Raw genomic sequence first — 20,084 nt, forward strand, 5'->3', positions numbered from 1 at the left:
GTCAAGCTGAGTTCATAATCCAGCATCAACACTTCACAGCTGGGCCTTATCTTACTGTCTGGGGGCCTCACTTTTTCCTCTGTAGAATGGGGCTAACAATAGTAATACTAATATTATTAGAGATGTGAGGAGTAAAATTGTGCTTAACATGGCATCAGGTAAATAGCAAACACTTGCCAATGTTATCAATCTATCTATTAAAATAAAAGCTGTGGAAATGGGAGCAATTAGTAACGTTTAACTTCAAATAACACAGTAATAAAAATAATGCTTACACATGTGCAGCACTTTCAGTTCATAAGGCACTTTCACTAAGTTGTTTCCTCTGACCCTCACGATTACCCTGTGGTTAGCCAACCATGGCACATCTTGTTACCTCTATTTTATCAGAGGAAGAAACTGAAACACAGAGATGACCTGGGACTTGTCCAAAGTTTTATTGCTAGAAAATGGTAGAATCAGCATGGAAACCTGCAAATTCTGACTATAAGTTTTGCAGTCATCCTACTATTACACATAAAATTAATGCCCAATGCGTCTTAATGGGTTGGCTAACAGCCATCTTACCTCAAAAACAATCCATCTTTTGAAGCCAACTTTTGACTAGTGACATAGTGCAAGTCCTTAGTGCTCAAAGTGTGGTCTGCAGGCCAGCAGCCTCAGTGCTTCCAGGGAGCTTGATGCAAGCTGTCCAACCTAGTGCAGATACTAGATCCCACCCAGACTCATTGAACCAATGTCTGCCTTTTAGCAAGGTTTCAGGTAATTCATACACATATGAAAGTTGGGAGTTACTCATACTCTAGACCTTTTAAAATAGACTCCTTCTTCTCCCTACACCCCATGTCTTCATTCTTGTATGCTTACCCCATTGGCTTTCTAGGATTGTTTGGTACAAATGGAATGAATCCCTCCTCCTTCCCCCATATCCTATAAAAACCTTTAAAATTACACATTTAGAGAAGCATCAGTTTCAGTTACAAGGAACAATCAACTATTTTATAAGACAGTTGATGAAATCGCTAACTTACATTGTGAGGGGATTTCTCCAGGCCTGACCACCCAGATTACCCTCTTGGTTCCTGCTACCTGGACAATTTGGGATCTCAGAAATTTGTCAAAGCCATGGTACTAATAATCAGGGATTCGACGTCACTATAGGCTCCTGACAAGGTCATAATGAGATGGTATGCTGTGAAATAGTATATACCTGGAGATAGCTTTGCTCTTCCCAATTTGGTAATCCCAAATATCTGTAAGTTCAATGGAATAGACTAGCAACAGTCAAGTTTTCCTGTTCCAGTGGTGCCAGAGCCTCCTTTCCTCAGCACCAAAGGCAGAGAGGAACCATTTGAGTGGTAAACACCAAGGCAGGTAAGTGTGCTGCTGGACTTTCCCTTTATGACATTTTACTTGGAATGCAGTGCCTGTAACCCCCTCTCACGAGATTCTAGGTGTGCAGTGCTCTCCTGACTGGCTTCTACCTTGCCCTTCTAGCCTGCCTCTCAGCCTCCTCACTTCTCTTGCTAACTCTGGAGACTAAGTCCTTCTTCCACCCCAGCCCTCTGTCCATCCATCTCCTGGCCTCTGATATGGTATTCTGGGATGCTCTTCCAATCTCAGCTTCTTCTACCACATCTGCTCCTTTCGTCTCTCACTTGAACAGAACATCTGGCTTTCCCACAGAGGTTCAAAGACTGACAATGAAGGACATGCCTTCTACCAGTAACAAGCAAGCATTTGATCTTCCTTTTTTTATTTTATTTTATTTTTTGAGTCAGACTCTTGCTCTGTCGCCCAGGCTGGGGTGCAGAGGTGCAATCTCAGCTCACTGCAACCTCCGCTTCCAGGGTTCAAGTGATTCTCCTGCCTCAGCCTCCTGAGTAGCTGAGATTACAGGCACACTTGGCTAATTTTTGTATTTTTAGTAGAGACAGGGTTTCACCATGTTGGCCGGGCTGGTCTTGAACTCTTGACCTCAAGGGATCCACCCATCTTGGCCTCCCAAAATGCTAGGATTACAGGCGTGAGCCACTGCACCGGGCCCAAGCATTTGATCTTCTTGCAAACCAGGGATGCTCTTACTTTATACCTCTGTGACCTCGTCTCCTTCGAAGTTCCTCTTATTATTACACTTTTACAACACACCTTCACCTTCTTCCAGGACTTCAGTGCCAGGCTCACATTTCCCTCTCCCATTATTCTTGGTGAACTCAGCACCCATGGAAAGGGCCTAACAGTCTGACCTTACAAGTCCTAAGCCCCTGCTCTTAAGACACTCCTCTTCACCTATCAAAAACATTCAGCACCATGGAGATAAAACACAGAACAGTTCTTAAAAACATAAACTTTAGAATCACATCAGTGTCTGAAACCTGGTTTTGTCATTTATTAGCTTTTTGATTTGGGTTAAAATTTAATCTTTGTCTGAAAAATTGGTTTACTAAGATCTACCTAATTGGCTTGTTGAGAAGTTAAAGGCACCAGGTGAGGAAGGAGTTTCAGGTAAAGTGGCTGACGCACAATAGGTGCTCAAAAAATGTTGTTAAAGGAATGGAATGAATGCATACATGGTAGGCATGATTTTTATGGCAACATTTTAGGTCTCGTTATCACCCTGAGCATTTCTTCAGCCAAAAGCTCAAGTTCAGATGTGTCACCTTTCTTACGGTCTGTACTGCATGCCCTACCTAGTTAGGAACCAGACTCCATCAACAGCCCTCCCACAATGCCTGCTGGGCTAGTATCCAGCCTTCAGTCCCCACCTTATATCATGACTATGCTCCTACCTTTGGTTGTCCTGGGTGACCTCATATTTCTTTAGGAAAAATCACAAAATTCTTACGACTAGTTCCATCACAAAATAACAATAATAGTAACAGCTACTACTTGCTGAGTGGTTACTAATGCGCTAGGCAGTCTCCCAAGTGTTTTACATATATTACCTAATTTAATTCTTACCACCTTTTGAAAAGGAAGGGATCTTGGATTTAAACCCAAATCCAGTTAGTCTGGCTCCAGGGACCATGCCCTAAAGCAGCACTGTGTAGACCACACTTCGCATACTGGGTTCCCACAGGTACTCAGCCAAACTCTTTTCTCTCTCTCTCTCTCTCTCTTTTTCTTTTCTTTTCTTTTCTTTTTTTTTTTTTTTTTTTTTTTGAGACAAGGTCTCCCTCTGTCACCCAGGCTGGAGTGCAGTGGTTCGATCTCGGCTCACTGCAAGCTTTGCCTCCCAGGTTCACGCCATTCTCCTGCCTCAGCCTCCTGAGTAGCTGGGACTACAGGCACCCGCCACCATGCCCGGCTAATTTTTTTTTTTTTTTTTTTTTTGTATTTTTAGTAGAGATGGGGTTTCACCGTGTTAGCCAGGATGGTCTCGATCTCCCGACCTCGTGATCCACCCGTCTCGGCCTCCCAAAGTGCCGGGATTACAGGCGTGAGCCACCGCGCCCAGACTTTTTTTTTTTTTTTTTTTTGAGACAGGGTCTTTTTCTGTTGCCCAGGCTGGAGTTCAGTGGCACAATCACTGCTCATTGCAGGTTCAACCTCCTGGGCTCAAGCCATCTTCCCACCTCAGCCTCCCGAGTAGCTGGGACTGCAGGCATGCACCACCGCAACCGGCTAACTTTTGTATCTTTTTGCTTTTTGTAGAGACAGGTTCTCACCATGTTGCCCAGGCTGGTCTCGAACTCCTAGGCTCAAGCAATCCTCCTGCCTCAGCCTCCGAAAGAGCCAGGATTATAGAGATGAGTCACTGCGCCCGGCCTCTTCTGAGTCTCTGGTTAACTCCAAAATATATGGGCCCCAACAGCTGGTTTCTGTCTTCCTCAGCTCCTTCCCACTCTGCCAGCCCCTGAATGCTGCCAGCTCCCTCTGTGGGCGGTGACCTCGCCTCTGCCTTACTGCACTGATCAAGCCCAGCTGATGAGAATCTTCTCTCCACTGCCAAACAACTCCTGTGTGTAGACTTTTTTCCATTCAAAATATTCCCGTGTTTACCCTCATCATCTCCCACTCCCCTTCTATCTCAGAGAAAGCATGTGTGCACTCTCTTTCCTAAGGTTCCCTTCGTTCAGACCCTTGTTGGTTTTTGGGGATTCTATTCCATTAATTATAAACGCTGTTTGCAATTTCAAAACCTCTGCTTGAGTGCCTCTGCTGGCATTCCATTGGGAGCTCCCAATTTCTTTGAGGAAACAGATGTATAAGTATACTTCTGACATCCTCAGGCTCTGCCTCCGCACCGTTGCTTTGCTTCTGTATTTAAACCTGCTTCTGTTTTCTCTCTTTTAGGAAAAAATGATTTCTTCACTCTGTATTTGGGCTGCCATCTTATCTCTCTCCTTTTTAATAAAGATTTCTCAGGATTTCTCATGACACATTGCTCATTACATAGTCATATTTTAACTGCTTGTGGTATGGCTTGTTGATTGCAAGGTTTTTTTTTGTTTGTTTGTTTTTTGCTTATTTTCATAGTTTGAGAGCTGTTAGTCATCCAATTTCCCTGGTGGGTTGCGAACAGCGCATTTGTTTCTCACACTAATTTGACCCCAGAGCCTTTTCTGTGCTCAAAGCATTGTGTTTCATGGATTGTGCTATGGGAAACCCTTTTTAAAGATTATAGAGAAGCCTGGCACGGTGGCTCACACTTTAATCCCAGCACTTCCGGAGGCTGAGGCGGGCAGATCACTTGAGGTCAGGAGTTCAAGACCAGCCTGGCTAACATGGTGAAACCCCGTCTCTACTAAAAACACACAAAAATTAGCCGGACGTGGTGGTGAGCACCTGTAATCCCACCTACTCTGGAAGCTGAAGCAGGAGAATTGCTTGAACCCTGGAGGCAGAGGTTGCAGTGAGCCGAGATCGTGCCACTGCACTCCAGCCTGGGCAACACAAGCGAGACTCTGTCTCAAAAAATAAAGAAAGAAATAAAGAAATAAAGATTGTAGAGAACCTAAGTGAAGTTCCCAGCCTACGGGAAGAATCACAAACAGCAGCACCCACAAACACAGGGCATCCTCATAGTTGCATCTTGGATCTCATGACCTTGACCTTGACAGCTTTCCTGAGCCATCTCTTCTCATCCAGTGTTGTAACCTCTTGGTGCTGCAGAAACAGACTTCCTCCCAGGCCAGAAGCTGGCTCTAACCCCAACATCTGCTCCACTCCAGCAGGAGGGATGGTGTAGTTCCAGCTTGTCCCACCTGCCAGCCACCAGGCCACCCCCTGCTCAATGAGTCCTGAGACGTGACACTTAAGAAGGGTATGGGATCCCAGAGAAAACCCTAAGCCCTAAATATGTTAGCAAAAGGCTTCGCCAAGGGCCCAGAGATTTCAGGAAGTAAACTTAGAGGGGAGTAAATATGTGTTGATTTATATTCCCACAGGAATCTAAACCTTTTAATGAGTACCTTTCCCTGGAGGGGTTTGTAATATTTTAATTTACTCTCAATTACTATTGTGAAACTAGTAGTTAAGTAGGCTACTCTGGTTTGAATGTGCCTCTTTTTAAACTGTGCCAGTACAGACAGATATCTGCACACTACTGAATACCTCCAAGCTTAACTTCTGTCATTAATAAAATGGGGAAACAATAGCTACCTTGCAGCTTACCGTAGGTATGCAGTGGCTTTATTGTACATAAAGCTCCTGGAACACAGTAGGCATTAAAAAGAGAAGTGACAGTCTGGAGGAGTCAAATACATAAAACCTCAGGCGGCGAAGATTTTGACCTCCGGGAGAAAGAGAATATTATTCATTCTACATCTGGGAAGTCCCTGGCTTCTAGCCCTTTAGTAAAATGATAAAATCACTGTTTTTAAGGAAATTGAGTTCAAAGAAAGAGAAAGAAAGGGAGTAAGGGGGAGGGAGAGAAACTGTGTCATTTCCTATGATAGTAAAGAAAGTTCTTGGAAGCTGAAACTCTCCCGTTAGACTCTAAGCAAGAGTGATGTCAGAGCTGGAACTATAGAAATTGTTAGCACATCGAATGAATGAAATTAGGGCAGGTAGTTCCTACAGGGCTTCACAGATATTTAGGAAAAAAACATCATTGTGAAATCCCCTTATGTGGTGGTAATAGCAACCTCATCTCTATTATCAAATGTTCATCAGTTACAAATCTAAGGCTCTGTGCTAAGTAAGGCAGAGAATAAAAGGATGTCCAAACAGTCTTTAACTTCAGTTTAGATAAAGATAAATAACAACAATAGTTAGTAGCACGTTGATTGCAAATAATGGCTTATGTAAGTGCTACAGGATTGTAGAGAAAGAATTATGGAAAGAATGCCTACAGAAGGGTAGCCTGGATTTTCTAATACTTTCCAAGAGTTTCACACAGTAAAAGAGACCTGAATCAAATATTGTTCTGATGAATGAAGAAGAGGGAAGAAAGATTTCCAGGGAAGGGGAGCTTTCTTAAATGCCAAGGTAAGGGATTTAAAGTTATCTAGAAGTTGATGAAAAGAAAGTTTGTCTGACAAATCGTATTGTATAAAAGTAATTGTAATTCAATGAATGTTTTAACCAATTAAACAGAAGCGAAGGCAATGGTGGAAGACACATTTATATAAGTAAATATTCATCGTCATATCTATACAGCCAACTCTCCTTATCCATGGGTTCTGTGGATCCAAAATATTTTAAACGTTACCCTAAGCGAACTAACACAGAAACAGAAAACCAAATACTGCATGCTCTTACCTGTAAGTGGGAGCTAAACATTGAGTACACATGAACACAAAGGAGGGAACAACAGACGCTGGGGCCTACTTGAAGGTGGAGGGTTGGAGGAGGATGAGGATTGAAAAACTAACTATTGAGTACTATGCTATTACCTTGATGATGAAATAATCTGTACACCAAACCCCCATGACATGCAATTTACCTGCGTAACAAACCTGCACGTGTACTCCTGAACCTAAAAGCTAAAAAATATCTTCAACAATATAAAATAACAATACAACAATAAAATAATAAAAGTTGAAGAACAATGCAATATAATATTTACATAGCATTTACATTGTCTTAGGTATTAGAAGTAATCTGGAACTGATTTAAAGTATACATAGGAGGATGTGCATAGGTTATATGCAAATACTACACCATTTTATATCAGGCACGTGAACATGCGGGGTGGTTCCTGGATTTCAGAAAGGAGGAAAGAAAAGGGAAAAAGACAGGAAGGCAGGCAAGCACACTGGCAGAAGGGAGCTAGCGAGGATTTCTGTGCCAGGACTGACTTGGTCATATCATGCCCTTGCACAGAAACCGTGTCTTCCTTTCTGAAACCTGGCTTGAAATTGACGTCAGGACATGGTTTCTGGGCTGTTGGAAAAGGAAGCAGTGGTTTCTGGGCACTGGTGTGGGTTTTCCAAGACAAGCCCTGTGAGTCTCATTTCCTTTCCTTTGCATAACAGAGCTAAGGCTTTTGTAGAACACTCGAATCTTGAAGAACACGGGTTTGAACTGCGAGAGTCCACTTATATGAGGGGTTTTGAAAATAAAAGTTACCCCGAGTGTGCCTGCCTCTCCTGCCTTCCCTTCCACGTCCTCCACCTCTTCTGCCTCTGCCACCCCTGAGACAGCGAGACCAACCCCCGGCTTCTCCTCCTCAGTCTACTCAACCTGACGATGACAAGGATGAAGACCTTTATGATTCACCTTTATGATTCACTTCCAACATAGTAAATATGTTTTCTCTTCCTTATGATTTTCTTTATGACATTTTCTTTTCACTAGCTTACTTTACTGTAAAAATATGGTATATAATACAAATAACGTACAAAATCTGTGTTAATTTACTGATTATGTAATTGATAAGGCTTCTGGTATACAGGTGGCTATTAGTAGTTAAGTTTTGGGGAGTCAAAAGTTATACATGGATTTTTGACTGTGTGTGGGGTTGGTGCCCCTAACCCCGCCATTGTGCAAGGGTCAACTCTATTTATTAAGTACCAATAACTGTCCTAAACACCTTGCATATATTAACTCATTTAATTCTCAAAATAGTCTCATGTGGTTGGTATCATTGTCTCCATTTTACAGATAAAGATGGTCTCACAGAAAAGTCACGCAACTGGGAAGTGGTAATACATGTTACATATGATTTAGATCTAATTTTAAAAATAGTTAAAATTAATTTTAGATTTGTGATATTTAATTTCAAGGCAGATGAGAACTTGTGATAGGTTTATGCTACTTATTTCCCAATATGTATTCTCCATTTTGCTGTCATAACAGAATCCTGAGGTTTTAGCCCAATGCGTGCCTGCACAGAAAAAAAACACATTTTCCTGCCTCTTTTTCATCTCCAGGTGACTAAATTCTGGACAATGTGAGTTAGGTGGAAGTGTATGGGCAACTTAAAATGAGAGGCATGCCCTGTGTTCCCCTTCTCCTGCTCACTGGTGGGGATGTGAGGATGTGAGTGTGATGGCTTGAGCAGCTATTTTGGGCAATGAGGAAGCCCACACCCTAAATGATACCCCATTGGGATAGGAGAGCAGACAGCTGAAAGAATCACGGTCCCTGTCCAAATCATGAATATTTATTTATTTATTTTAACTTTTATTTTTGGTTCCGGGGTACATGTGCAGATTTGTTATATAGGTAAATTGTGTGTCACAGAGGTTGTGTGTACAGGTTATTTTGTCACCCAGGTAATAAGCATAGTACCTGATAGGTAGTTTTTGATCTCCACCTTCTTCCCATCCTGCACCCTGAAGTAGTTCTCAGTCTGTTGTTCCCCTGTTTGTACCCATATGTACTTGATGTTTAGCTCCCACTTGTAAGTGAGAACATGTGGCATTTGGTTTTCTGTTTCTGTGTTAGTTTGCATAGGATAATGGCCTCCAGCTCCAACTCTTTCAGCTCCATCCAAGTTGCTGCAAATGAATGATCTCATTCTTTGTTATGGCTATGTAGTAGTCTGTGGTACATATACACCACATTTTCTTTATCCAGTCTACCATTCAAATCAGGATTTTTTTTTTTTTGAGATGGAGTCTTGCTCTGTTGCCCAGGCTGGAGTGCAGTGGCACGATCTTGGCTCACTTCAAGCTCCACTTCCCGGGTTCATGCCATTCTCCTGCCTCAGCCTCCCGAGTAGCTGGGACTACAGGCACCTGCCACCACACCCAGCTAATTTTTTGTATTTTTAGTAGAGACGGGGTTTCACCGTGTTAGCCAGGATGGTCTCGATCTCCTGACCTCGTGATCTGCCCGCCTCGGCCTCCCAAAGTGCTGGGATTACAGGCGTGAGCCACCGCGTCTGGTCTTTTTTTTTTTTTTTTCGAGATAGAGTTCTCACTCTGTCACCCAGGCTGGAGTGCAATGGCACAATGTCAGCTCACTGCAACCTCCGCCTCCTGGGTTCAAGCGATTCTCCTGCCTCAGCCTCCAGAGTAACTGGTACTACAGGCGCCTGCCACCATGCCCGGCTAATTTTTGTATTTTTAGTAGAGATGGGGGTTTCACCATGCTGGCCAGGCTGGTCTCGAACTCCTGACCTCAGGTGATCCGCCCACGTTGGCCTCCCAAAGTGCTGGGATTAGAGGCGTGAGCCACTGTGCCAGGCCGGGAATTTTTACATAGAAGAATAAAACTCTATCTTTAAGCCATGTTAATTAGGGGTTTCTATCACTCACAAAAATTTAATGTAGATAATATTAAATTTAATTGTTTGTAGACATTATTTAAACTTTTAAAAAACCTTTATTTACCCTATTTATAAGTTGACTTATTCAATTTATAAGAATTGCATAAGTGCTTAGAAAACTTTTACTTATGCTTATCAGTCCCTTCAGGCCTTTGAAATGTTTAAGAGGAAAATATATAAAATGTATAAATTTAATTTAAACTCTTTCAGGAAGTTTAATTAACTAGTTGGTAAATGAGGTTAATTGTTTGAGGAATTTAATCTGTTTAATTTATTCATTAATTGAACACTCATTAATCAAAGAATGTGTGAAAGCAATTTTTTTAATAAAAATTAATTTATAAATAGAACACTAATGCGCTTAAGTTAAATTTAGATTATAAACTAGGTTTTTAAATTTGTAATTTAAATAGCTGCATATTAATTTAAGCACAAGCGGATACAATTAGGCTTTTCTGCATACAAAACCTTTTCTCAGACGTTTAACAATACAGCTGACAGCAGATGAGAAAAATGGAGACATTGAGGAAGCTGCAAATATGTGAGGAATGAGAAGAAAATTTTAATTTTTCTGCTGGTGCAAAACAAAAAAGAATGAGATAGAATACAAATTTTCTCACATTCTTTTTCCAGCTAAAACATCAACCATCCTACCTCCCCTAAGATGAGATAACAAAAAGATATTACATTTTATTTTTAACCAGAAGTACTGGTTATGAAGTTTTAAATTATTATGTCTTATGTAGATTCTGACCTCACCTGTACTCTCAGTGACTTTGTACAGAAATCAGGAAGATGCTTTGAAAGAAACACTGTGCAATGAAAGTGCCACTGATGTGTCTAGCATTGACATGCTTTTGGCTGCAAAGACTTGAGCCCACACGTCGCCTGAAACCTTCAGTCATTTGAAGCTGTGATTTCAAGACCCAGATGCTGACAGCTGCTCAGAGTGCTTCTCAGGAAGAGGCTGGGACTTCCAAGACCCCATTCCTGGGTTGGGTGATGAGTGGTTCTGATACTGTGAAACTCACAAAAGACTATGTAATGATACCAACCACGTGAGACTATTTTGAGAATTAAATGAGTTAATATACACAAGAGACTTTGTGAGTGGGACAAAGAGAACTCAGAGAGTGTCTGATCTACCATGGCTGGCTACATAATTTGGGGGCCCCAATGAGAAATGAAAATGTAGGGTCTCTTGTTCAAAAATTATTAAGAATTTCAAGACAGTGACAGCAGAACGTTAAATCACATGTGAGGCTCCTGGGATTGCACAGATCGCAGGCCTTCAAAGCTGGTTAGTAATTTGTGCGGCCTGGGGAGTCAGGGTTCAGGGGAGGGTTGTTAGGCCTGCCACCAAGAGGACGAGAAACTGATCGGGGTAGCCAACCTCTGCCCTGTAGACCAGTGGTCCCCAACCTTTTTGGCACCAGGGACCAGTTTCGTGAAAGACAATTTTTCCACAGACAGTGGGAGGGATGGTTTTGGGATGAAACTGCTCCAACTCAGATCATCAGGCATTAATTAGATTTTCATAAGGAGTACAACCTAGATCCCTCACATGCACAATTCACAGTAGGGTTTGTGCTACTGTGAGAATCTAATGCCTCTGCGGCTCTGACAGGAGACTGAGCTCAGTAGCAATGCTCACCTGCCTGCTGCTCACCTTCTGCTGTGCGGCCCAGGTCCTAATAGGTTACCAGTCCTAACTGGTACCTAACAGGGTACAAAGTCCACAGCCTGGGGGTTGGGAACCCCTGCTCTAGACCAGCACTGATGGTAGGTTTTATACATCAGTGGAGTTTCACGTAAAAGTTTGGGGAAAAAAATGATTCTTCTACCAGGAAAAATTAAAAGGGAGAAAAAACAAAAAGGAAGAAACTGAGTTTAATCCTTTTATTTTATACTTTAAATAATTGTTAAAAACCACACAATAGTCGGGTGCAGTGGTGCACACCCGTAGTCCCAGCTACTCAGGAGACTGAGGTGGGAGGATCGCTTGAGCCCAGGAGTTTGATTCCAGCCTGGGCAACATAGCAAGACCCCATTTCTCACCCCCCCCGCCGACCAGGTTACACACTAAGAACAGTTTTTCATTGTAAGAATTCAAACAATATAAAAATATACAGACTTTAAAAATGAGGAAACGCTTTACTTGCCTTATAATTCCACTTCTCACCCCAGAGGTATCACTATCTTGATGTGCATTCTTCCCAAGGACATTTATCCATGTGTTGATGCATATCTATATACATATAATGTCTTTTATATACTCCAATACTTCTTTGTTATTTCGTTTTTTTTGAGATGGAGTCTCACTCTTGTTGCGCAGGCTGGAGTGCAAAGGTGCGATCTTGGCTCACCGCAACCTCTGCCTCCCGGGTTCAAGTGATTCTCCTGCCTCAGCCTCCCGAGTAGCTGGGATTAGAGGCATGGGCCACCATGCCTGGCTAATTTTGTATTTTTAGTAGAAATGGGGTTTCGCCATGTTGGCCAGGCTGGTCTCAAACTCCCAACCTCAGGATTTTGGGATCCACCCACCTCGGCCTCCCAAAGTGCTGGGATTGCAGGTGTGAGCCACTGAGGCTAGCCTCCAGTACTTCTTTGTATATAACATTGCTGTGATCATGCTACATGTTCTGTCCTAAAACTTTTTATTTCTTAATATGTCATGGAACATTCCATGTTAGTCTTATACATCTTCTTCATTCTTTTTAATTATTGCATAATATTTCACAACATAAATTATCCTAAAGTATATAAGCCATTGATTCCTCCTATTCCTGAATATGTCATTTCTTTTCAATTTTGGGGGGCTGTTATTCTTATCACATATAATGCTACAATGAATGTCCTTGTTTGTGCTTCTTTTTGCACATACAAGACTTTGTTCTTTTGTTTTTGGGGATAGATACCTATACGTAGATTTGGTGGGGCAAGAGAAACTGAGATGCAAAAAACCTACTCCACAGCATGCAGGTTTTAATGGTAACGTTGATCAAAAAGATAATAAGCTTGGTAAACTTATAAACTGTGTTCTTCTGAAAGCAATTTGTGATTTTATACTAAAAGCCCTACAAATTTATCTTATCTTTTGACCCAGAAAATGTGCCTCTAGGAATAATCAGAGATCTTTGTGAAGACACCTCTCTATAAAGATACTCATAGCTATTCTATTTGTAATAGTAATAAATATTTCGATATTCAGAAAGCTTGTACCAATATGCCCACCAGACTGTTAAAATATTAAAAATCATTTGTTATAAATGATACATAGATGCTACTTGGAGTGCTTCTCCCAAATGCCCCCACATGCATGCCTCCTGGATCCTCCCATGAAATTAGGCCCTGCCATTCAAACACCAAGGTTAATGCCTGGAACAGTCTGGGGCCTCCAGAACCCAGCTCTGGCCTGACAGCCTGGTCATCCTGAGTGGTGGGTCCATGCCTTCCTAGCTGTTAAATGCTTTCTATGTATTTTCAATTTAATTCCTAGAAATAATGTAAAAGTTCAACGATAGGAATTGATTAAAAGACTTATGATAATGGAAGGCCATGCAGCTATTAAAAATGGTGCTCTGCCATGGAATACTATGCAGCCATAAAAAAGGATGAGTTCATGTCCTTTGCAGGGACATAGATGAAGCTAGAAGCCATCATTCTCAGCAAACTAACACAGGAGCAGAAAACCAAACACCACATGTTCTCACTCATAAGTGGGAGTTGAATGATGAGAACACATGGGCACAGGAAGGGGAACATCACACATTGGGGCCCGTTGTGGGGTGGAGGGCCAGGGGAAGGACAGCATTAGGAGAAATACCTAATGTAGATGATGGGTTGATGGCTGCAGCAAACCACCATGGCACGTGTATGCCTATGTAACAAACCTGCATGTTCTGCACATGTATCCCAGAACTTAAAGTATAATAATAAAAAAAGAAATTTGCCAATCCAAAATATAGAAAATAGGAATTAAGCAATGTGTTTAATACCACAGAAAAGGCAGGTAAAGAGAATTGTAAAACGTTCACATGGAAACATTTTAAAACTCCAACCCTATCTCCCATTATCATCCTATAAATAATTGGATGCAGAGGTGTCCTTTTGAAACAAAAAGGTGCTCTGAAGATATGATTGGAATATATTGCCAAGTGAGGGGAAAAAGCAGTATACAAAACAATACTCATTATGTAATCCCATTGGAAACATTTATTCATATTGATTCACAGAGAGGGCCAGGCATGGTGGCTCACACCTGTAATCTCAGTACTGTGGGAGGATGAAATGGGAAAATCACTTGAGCCCAGGAGTTTGAGAGCAGCCTGGGCAATATAGTGCGGCCTGTCTCTACAAAAAATTTAAAAATAAGCTGGACATGGTGGTGCATGACTGTGGTCCCAGCTACTCGGGAAGCTGAGGTGGGAGGATCACTTGAGCCAGGGAGGTTGAGGCTGTAATGGGCCATGATTGCACCACTACACTCCAGCCTGGGCGACAGAGTGAGACCCTGTCTCCCTCCCCCACAAAAAAGAGATTCATAGAGAAAGTCTAAAAGAAACAAAAATGTCAACAATGGTTATATCTGGATGATGAGATTATACTTGATTTTTGACACTTGCTCTTGTTGCTTACCTGCAGTTTTCTTTTCATTCTTTGCAATAAGTTTGGCAAGTCTTATAATTAGGAAAACAATGTGTTGCTTTAAAAATAAACTAAAACTAATGCTAGTTAACAGGAAAAGGCAGGCTTTTTTCTTGATTTGTGCAACATTTGCTGTACTTACTTGAATTCAGCTCCCTGGGGCAGGGACTCAAGGGTAAGCCAAGAAGGCTGACAGAAGCTCAGCAAAAACATCTGGAGGGATGGAGGCTGGGGATAGAGGGAGGAGAGGCAACCATATCGGCCAACATTCTGTCTCCTTTCACTCTTTCTACTTCCTTTTGTTCAGACAGTTCATTTTAGTGAGGCCTCAGGCATTTTTGAAATTCTGCAGCGTGGGGAGCTGCCAGGGTCAGCCTTTCTGTTCTTTCATGTCTGAGCATATGTGACAGTTTTTCAGAGAATATATATAAGAGAATGTTCCATTCTCTAGTTGGGCTTTCATCCAAGGTATAGATTTTCAGAGCTGTGGACACAGCCACTGAAATAGCACTCACATGCCCCGGCACAGGATGGGGCAGCAGCTTTTATCTCAGTAGGCTCTGGTTAGAATGGTCTTTTCATAATGATAAACCTTTGAACAACACGGAGTGTACCCAAGCCACAAGGAAGACTCTTGACCACATTTGGAGGGCTGACACGGAACATGTCTTCCCACCTAGCCAATTCCTGGAGAAGGTACTATCATGGCCAGGGACCTTGTATGATATGATGGATGCTCGACTCCAGAATTTTACCTGCTTAAAAACTGGGGGCAAATCTACAGATGTCTCCCTTTGGCCATTGGGATAGCAACTTGAAATGCTCAGTGAGACCCCAGGAGGAGCAGGCCATGGGCTCTAATGCTCTGAGATTGTTGGCATCAAACAGAACTCCAGAACCATAGACTTCATGGGACATTTTTACAACCATGGGCCTAGGAAGAAAGCTACAATGCCCATAGTAGGTGGTCCCTTAGTGACGTGATATCAGAAATGAACCTTCTTCTGAAAAGAGAACCACCATACAATCCAGCAATCCCACTACTGGGCATCTCCCCAAAGGAAAGTAAATATGTCAAAAAGATACCTGGCTAGGCATAGTGGCTCTTATCTGTAATCCCAGCACTTTGGGAATCTGAGGTGGGAGGACTGCTTGAGCACAGCAGTTTAAGACCAGTCTGAGGAACGTAGTCAGATCCTATTCTACAAAAAATAAAACATTAGCTGAGTGTGGTGGTGCACACCTATAGTCTCAGTTACTTGGGAGACTGAGGTGGGAAGACTGCTTAAGCCCAAGAGGTCAAGGCTGCAGTAAGCCATGATTATGCCACTGCACTCCAGCCTGGGAAATGGAACAAGACTCTGTTTCAACAAGAACAAAAAGATACCTGGACTCATATGTTTATTGCAGCACTATTCACAACAGCAAAAATATAGAATAAACCTAAGTGTCCATCAGTGGATGATTGGATTTAAAATGTGGTAGAATGTGGAAAGATAGACCATGGAGACTCAGGAGGGTGAAGGAGTGGGAGGGGAGTGGACGATGAGAAATTACTTAATGGGTACAATGTATGTTATTCCGTTAATGGATACCCTAAAAGCCCCAACTTGACCATTACACAATCTATGCCTGTAACAAAGTTGCACTTGTACAATTTATACAAAATTTATACAAATTTAATTTATACAAAAAAGAAGTGAGCCTTCTTTACTCCCACTTTCCCTAGTATCCACCCTATGACTCTGCAATCCTTCTGATAAAGCTTCATTCCTCAGTATGATTAAAGAAAAGGTCCTTACAAAATTGTAAATATCCTTGGAACAGTGTCCTATCAGCTATGATCTCTTAAATATGATTGAATTTATTGCATCCCACTCCTGCCAGTTCACAGATATTCCCTGCAGAGAGGGATATATAAGGTGACTTGAACAGTGGTAATAAAAGGCTCCTATTATGGATTTCACTTCAGGAAGACAGGCCCAGGAGGATTCTAGAAGAGAAGGCAAGAATGAGGGTAGTTGGGACAGGAGTAGCCATGGAACCAGGAATATGCACAGTTCTCATTATTCCTCACTAATCCTCATTATTCACAGATTGCATATTTGCTAATCCACCTACTAAGTACAATTTATTTGCAACCCCCAAATAAATATGCTTCATGCTGTTGAGGCAGACATGTGCAGAGTGGCAAAAAGTTTGAGTCACACAATGCACATATTCATTTAAAGTGGACTCCAAGTGCAATGCTGAGGCACTGTCCAGTGTTCCTAAGCTCAGGAAGGCTGTGAGGTGCTTTGTGGAGAAAATACACATGTTAGATAAACCTTGTTGTTGGCTGTGAACTGGATGTTAATGCATCAACAGTAAATATTGAGCACAGTGTCTTTAAACAGAAACACATATAAAACAAGGCTACATATGGATCATTTGATAAAAATGTGACTAGAGAGGGGACCAGCAGGGGGAGGTTGGGGGAAAGAGAAGAGACAGAAATGGATGACCGTTATAACCCCAATGGGGAGTGCTATCCAGCCCAGGGCCTCCCTCTCCCCACAATGTCAGGCTAAGCCTCCAAAAGATAATGTTAGAAAAAAAAAATGTGACTAGAGGCTTGAAAGAGCCTAACCCTGTACTTCCCCTGGGAGCAACAGTTTTGCATTTGCTAATTCAGTGTTCACAGAGACTCTACAGAACAGAACTACCAGGTATAATGAGAATTAACTGTAATCTGAAATTTTGGACAGAGAACAAATAGTAAATAGTAAACAACTATCTGTAGTAGTAAAACAAATGACAGATATATTTGTATCTTTCTATTATTTACATGAGAAAAGATGAATGAGAGCCTCAGCTTGGCAATTTGTAAAGTTTATCAAAATCTAGAATTCTTTGGAATAAATCAGTGTCTCCTAAAGTTTCTAAAATTTCTCTTTCACTCTCCCCAAGAAATTATTCAGGGCAGCAACTCTTTTCCTGTGAGGATAGCCTCGTTCATGGACATACCTTTGCAGTACTCACTGTATGAAGCCAATCATACAAAAAGACCAAGAAAACACCACCTAAAAAGATTTAGCCCATTTTACCTTAATATAGAATTGTTATTTAATTTTATGAGACAGGCAAATATTCTTGAAAGTCAATTTCTAAATAGCTATAAGAATACTTAGAAAAACTCTAGGAACAGTCCTTCACCAATGAGCATTCTTTTCAACATCTATTCTCTGTTCCTGGTTTAGATAAAGATTGGCAGCACTGCTCCCTCTGTGAGGACTTTGGGTTGTGATCCTCCTCGTGCTGATTTACCAGTCCTGAAGTATGGCTTCCCAGGAGCCGCTGAGGGTAAAATCAATGTTAACTTACACTCATCTTCAGCACACTGTTTGCACTGAAGGAATGGTCCTAGCCTTACTAGTGTTGGATTTTAACAAACTAGGTGAGAAGAAGCCTCAACTAGTTGATAAAATTCATTTGTAATGAGGACACAGAGGTCCAGTGGAAACTGGGCATCAGAAGAAACAGGCGAGGTCACGTGGTGCTTGTCAGGCAGCCCAGCCTAGTTGGTAGGGGTGGGCAGGGAGGGAGGAGGGCCAGAGAAATAGGGTGCCTGCCTCCTTCCCAAGGTAGGGATTGCAAGGCCTGAATCAAGAAAGGAAGGTCAACAGCCTAGAGGAGAATATGTTTTGGTGACCAGGTGTGACCCTCAGAACAGGACAGGCAGCCAGAGGCTCCACAGACCTCTCCCCTTAGAGGAGCAGAGCTGAGCTGGGAAGAACGCTGTGTTCCTGAATATGGCCCACAGAATTCATTCCTCACAGCATTTGATAAGATTGACTTAAGAGGAGACAATTATGATTGGAGTAGGGGTCATGAGCTAAAACTGGCCGATGAATGGACGGAGGTGAGAACGAATGAAGGGAGGCAGCAAAGGCAGGGCTGCCTGCTCGAGTCTTTCAACAGTCCTACAGGAAGGGCTTGGCTAGAGATTCGGACCCACGTAGCCAGGCATTAAAGCCCAAGAAATGGGCTCAGCCCCTCCTTTTGGTTCTCCAATGGGGGAAAACTGGCCTTGTAAGAGCCTGTCATTGTATTATAGGACAAATGGAAATACCCAGCCAGAGAAATAGAAGTCCAATGTACCAAGAGGGGAGTGGGACATAATTTGTGTTATCAGTGCATCATTCAATGGATTTGTATTGGATATTTTAACTTTTCCCCCCTTCAAGGGACCAGATGAGAACTAAATCTGTATAAATCCTTGGGTGTGACCTTTAACTCAATCCAAGGCACAATAGGTTTTCAACCACATTTTCTCTGTGCAGAAAAAGTTTCCAAGAAGGAAATGGAGGAGAAGCCTCATTACTCCCTTCTGTCAGTCTCTTACTCTGATCTCTCCATAAGCAGTTTCCTGTGTTTCTCGCAATTAATTTTAATAATTTCATTTTTCCAGAGAATTCTGTATAATTGAGAAAGTATGTCAACTTGTTCCTATAATTTTTTCAGAAGTATGCAGCAGGTGACAGATTTTGTCCCTTACACAGATAAACATAACGAAAGTATGAAATGTTCATCCAAATGTTGTTTATGCAAAGATCAGAGCAAGTATTTCGCTTGGGTGTGGTAGTTCAAAGAAACACCTTGATGACCTTTGCGGCTCATCTAATAACGCTAGCATTGTTTTCTTTGTGATCATGGAAGCGGCTGCAGGGGTGGCATGATTTATAATTCAACAGTCTTTGGTTTAGCCAGTCTAGAACACTTAGGAGCATATAATCAGGTCAAGTTTTCAGACCCACACAAAGCCTGCAGGGTGGCTGAGACCTAGGCTGGCCTTAGTCCTCAACTTTTTGAGCCAACATACACTTGAGTCTGCAGTGGATGGACAGTTTCCCACCGCTTGCCTTCTCTTTCTCCTCTTTCAAAGTCCTTCTGTCTTTTACCCCTTTGATTCTGGTTTGACAATTCCATTCTTCTCTCATTATTTGGTCAACTGGTAGACTATGTGTGGGAGCGGAAGATTGAGGGGTTTAGAGAATCATGTGGTTGGAGAATGAGGGTAGAGGATGTTAGAGTGACCTCCGAGTGAATTACCAATAAGACCATAAGACCTTTCTCAATGCAAATGTTAACCTCCAGCTAGTACATATTAAGCTGATTATTCTGCTTAAAGTTCATTTGTTTACTGTCTCACCTTGAACCACATTATAAAAGGTTCCCTTGTTTACTTTTGTTTAGAACTGGAGAGAGGATTTTAAAAATTTAATCCCAAGGGTCCCAGAGCCTGGCTTAAGGAGCTTAAGGGTCTGCTGGCCCCAGTTTAAGTTTTGTTCTTCTGACACAATGCCGAGAAAAGCATTGATTCCAGTTCAATTCTCAGGTTTGTTTATTTGGTTTTGCTTTTATGCAGTTGGGGGAAAACAGAAAGAAAAATGGCATTAAGTTCAAGTGTGGCCACCCTTTCTATTTCAACAAGTAGTATTCTACTAAACTCAGTAAAGACTTGCCGCTTGGGAGAACTAAGGCGGAGGGCACTCTTCTTTATCGTGCAATTCTGACCTGGCAGACATAGCATTCTGGGTTTACATCTATTACGTCACTAATCCTGACAACACCTCTGTAGGGTACTTGATAATATTCTCAATTTAACAATGAGTAACAACTTCTGGGAGGAGGGTGACTTGTTCAAGGTCCTACAGCTAGTAAGTGGTAAATCAAGAACTTAAGTCCAAAATTTTCTAACCGGAAAGCTAATACTTTCTCTACTTGTTTCTAAAAA

The sequence above is a fragment of the Pan paniscus genome, chromosome 10 (genome assembly GCF_029289425.2).
Source record: "Pan paniscus chromosome 10, NHGRI_mPanPan1-v2.0_pri, whole genome shotgun sequence".
Classification (NCBI taxonomy): domain Eukaryota; kingdom Metazoa; phylum Chordata; class Mammalia; order Primates; family Hominidae; genus Pan; species Pan paniscus.